Raw genomic sequence first — 4,596 nt, 5'->3', positions numbered from 1 at the left:
AACATTAATTACAATAGCCAAGGTATGGAGGTGACCAAGTGTCCATTGATAGACAAATGGATAAAGAAGAGGTGGTAGATATATATATATATATATATAGAGAGAGAGAGAGAGAGAGAGAGTATTACTCAGCCTTAAAAAGGGTAAGATCTTGTGATTTGTGGCAAAATGAATGGACATTGAAGGTATTATACTAAGTGAGATAAGTCAGAGAAAGACAAATACTATATGATTTCACTCATATGTGGAATCTAAAAAACAAAATAAATGAATAAACAAAAAGCAGAAAGAGACCCATAAATACAGAGAACAAGCTGATGGTTGCCAGAGGGGAAGGGGATGGGGAAAGAGAAAAATGGGTGAATGGGAGTGGGAGAAACAGGCTTCTAGCTGTGGAATAAGTCATAGGAATATAAGGTACAGAATGGGGAATATAGTCAATTAAGAAAAAAGAACAAAAACCCCAAACATATTGCTTTAACATATTATTCATATGGATCACTGAATTTTTTGGCATGCCCTTAGGTTTTGCACCTGAGAGGAGTGCCTCCCTCCCCTCACCTGAGTGCTCATCCTGCCCAGTTTGGGAGGAACCAGCAGCTTCTCTTACCAGAGGCACTGGAGAGGAGTTGAATAGTACCTGACACATGGTAGGTATTCAATAAATGTTTTTTGAATACTTGTTGAATGAGTGAGAAGGCAGAGAACCAAGAAGCCTATCTTGAAGTGATTCAGAAGAGATGTTCTCAACTTACTGTCCTACTTGCCTATGGTCCCCTGGGAAAAACCACCTGTCAGTCCTTGTCAAGTGAGATCTTAATAGGCTGCCTTGCATAGGCAGTGTAGGATCTCACATATAAAGTGATTAAGAGAAACTTAAGGGGACAGTGGCTTAAAGGAGAAGGAACAAGATGAATTAAAATAGGATGTCACGGAGGAGGAGTCAAGATGGCGAAGAAGTAGCAGGCTGAGACTACTTCAGCTAGCAGGAGATCAGCTAGATAGCTTATCTAAAGATTGCAAACACCTGCAAATCCATCGGCAGATCGAAGAGAAGAAGAACAGCAATTCTAGAAACAGAAAAACAACCACTTTCTGAAAGGTAGGACTGGCGGAGAAGTGAATCCAAAGCGACGGGAAGATAGACCCCGGGGGGAGGGGCCGGCTCCCAGCAAGCGGCGAAGCAACGGAGCACAAAATCAGGACTTTTAAAAGTCTGTTCCGCTGAGGGACATTGCTCCAGAGGCTAAACTGGGGCGAAGCCCACAGGGGGGCAGCATGGCCTCAGGTCCTGCAGGGTCAAAGAAGGATCGGGGGTGTCTGAGTGTCGCAGAGCTTCTGGGTACTGGAATGGGAAAGCCGGCTACAGAGACAGAGCCGACAGTAAGCTCACAGCTCGGGGTTACCTTTAACCAGCCGCAGGCTCGGTGAGCTCGGAGCGCAGCCGGAGGTCAGGCAGACGGGAGTTACTGGGCGCTGTTCTCTGAGGGCGCACTGAGGAGTGGGGCCCCGGACTCTCGGCTCCTCCGGGCCGGAGACCAGGAGGCCGCCATTTGTATTCCCATCCTCCGGAACTCTACGGAAAGCGCTCAGGGAACAAAAGCTCCTGAAAGCAAAGCCGAGTGGATTACTCAGCCCGGCCCCTGGTAAGGGCGGTGCAATTCCGCCTGGGGCAAAGACACTTGAGAATTACTACACCAGGCCCCTCCCCCAGAAGACCAACAAGAAATCCAGCCAAGACCAAGTTCACCTACCAAGGAGTGTGGTTTCAATACCAAGGAGAGCAGCAGAATTCCAGAGGAGGAGAAAGCAAAGCACGGAACTCATGGCTTTCTCCCTGTGATTTTTTAGTCTTACAGTTAATTTAAATTTTTTCTTTTTCATTTTTTTCTCTTCTTCTGCTAAAATTTTTTTTAACTTTTACCCTTTTCTTTTTTAACGTTTTTTTAACTAGTTTATCTAATATATTTTTTTCTTTTTTATACTTTTCTTTATTCATTTTCTTTTTTAAATTCTTTTCTTTTTTTTCTTTCTTTCTTTTTGAACCTCTTTTTATCCCCTTTCTCCCCCCTCACGATTTGGGATCTCTTCTGATTTGGTTAAAGCATATTTTCCTGGGGTTGTTGCCACCCTTTTAGTATTTTACTTGCTCCTTCATATACTCTTATCTGGACAAAATGACAAGGCGGAAAAATTCACCACAAAAAAAAGAACAAGAGGCAGTACCGAAGGCTAGGGACCTAATCAATACAGACATTGGTAATATGTCAGATCTAGAGTTCAGAATGACAATTCTCAAGGTTCTAGCCGGGCTCGAAAAAGGCATGGAAGATATTAGAGAAACCCTCTCCAGAGATATAAAAGCCCTTTCTGGAGAAATAAAAGAACTAAAATCTAACCAAGTTGAAATAAAAAAAGCTATTAATGAGGTGCAATCAAAAATGGAGGCTCTCACTGCTAGGATAAATGAGGCAGAAGAAAGAATAAGCAATATAGAAGACCAAATGACAGAGAGTAAAGAAGCTGAGCAAAAGAGGGACAAACAGCTACTGGACCACGAGGGGAGAATTTGAGAGATAAGTGACACCATGAGACGAAACAACATTAGAATAATTGGGATTCCAGAAGAAGAAGAAAGAGAGAGGGGAGCAGAAGGTACACTGGAGAGAATTATTGGGGAGAATTTCCCCAATATGGCAAAGGGGATGAGCATCAAAATTCAGGAGGTTCAGAGAACGCCCCTCAAAATCAATAAGAATAGGCCCACCCCGTCACCTAATAGTAAAATTTACAAGTCTTAGTGACAAAGAGAAAATCCTGAAAGCAGCCTGGGAAAAGAAGTCTGTAACATACAATGGTAAAAATATTAGATTGGCAGCTGACTTATCCACAGAGACCTGGCAGGCCAGAAAGAGCTGGCATGATATTTTCAGAGCACTAAACGAGAAAAACATGCAGCCAAGAATACTATATCCAGCTAGGCTATCATTGAAAATAGAAGGAGAGATTAAAAGCTTCCAGGACAAACAAAAACTGAAAGAATTTGCCAACACCGAACCAGCTCTAAAGGAAATATTGAAAGGGGTCCTCTAAGCAAAGAGAGAGCCTACAAGTGGTAGATCAGAAAGGAACAGAGACCATATACAGTAACAGTCACCTTACAGGCAATACTATGGCACTAAATTCATATCTCTCAATAGTTACCCTGAATGTTAATGGGCTAAATGCCCCAATCAAAAGACACAGGGTATCAGAATGGATAAAAAAACAAAACCCATCTATATGTTGGCTCCAAGAAACTCATTTTAAGCCCGAAGACATCTCCAGATTTAAAGTGAGGGGGTGGAAAAGAATTTACCATGCTAATGGACATCAGAAGAAAGCAGGAGTGGCAATCCTTATATCAGATCAATTAGATTTTAAGCCAAAGACTATAATAAGAGATGAGGAAGGACACTATATCATACTCAAAGGGTCTGTCCAACAAGAAGCTAACAATTTAAAATATCTATGCCCCCCAACGTGGGAGCAGCCAACTATATAAACCAATTAATAACAAAATCAAAGAAACACATCAACAATAATACAATAATAGTAGGGGACTTTAACACTCCCCTCACAGAAATGGACAGATCATCCAAGCAAAAGATCAACAAGGAAATAAAGGCCTTAAACGACACAGTGGACCAGATGGACATCACAGATATATTCAGAACATTTCATCCCAAAGCAACAGAATACACATTCTTCTCTAGTGCACATGGAACATTCTCCAGAATAGATCACATCCTCGGTCCTAAATCAGGACTCAGCCAGTATCAAAAGGTTGGAATCATTCCCTGCATATTTTCAGACCACAATGCTCTGAAGCTAGAACTCAACCACAAGAGGAAGTTTGGAAAGAACCCAAATACATGGAGACTAAACAGCATCCTTCTAAAGAATGAATGGGTCAACCAGGAAATTAAAGAAGAATTGAAAAAAATCATGGAAACAAATGATAATGAAAATACAATGGTTCAAAATCTGTGGGACACAACAAAGGCAGTCCTGAGAGGAAAATATATAGCAGTACAAGCCTTTCTCAAGAAACAAGAAAGGTCTCAGGTACACAACTTAACCCTACACCTAAAGGAGCTGGAGAAAGAACAAGAAAGAAACCCTAAGCCCAGCAGGAGAAGAGAAATCATAAAGATCAGAGCAGAAATCAATGAAATAGAAACCAAAAAAACAATAGAACAAATCAACGAAACTAGGAGCTGGTTCTTTGAAAGAATTAATAAAATTGATAAACCCCTGGCCAGACTTATCAAAAAGAAAAGAGAAAGGACCCAAATAAATAAAATCATGAATGAAAGAGGAGAGATCACAACTAACACCAAAGAAATACAAACTATTATAAATCATACTATGAGCAACTCTACGCCAACAAATTTGACAATCTGGAAGAAATGGATGCATTCCTAGAAACATATAAACTACCACAACTGAACCAGGAAGAATTAGAAAGCCTGAACAGACCCATAACCAGTAAGGAGATTGAAACAGTCATGAAAAATCTCCAAACAAACAAAAGCCCAGGGCCTGATGGCTTCC

The sequence above is a fragment of the Neovison vison genome, chromosome 5 (genome assembly GCF_020171115.1).
Source record: "Neovison vison isolate M4711 chromosome 5, ASM_NN_V1, whole genome shotgun sequence".
NCBI lineage: Eukaryota > Metazoa > Chordata > Mammalia > Carnivora > Mustelidae > Neogale > Neogale vison.
Note: the sequence above shows the minus strand (reverse complement) of the source record.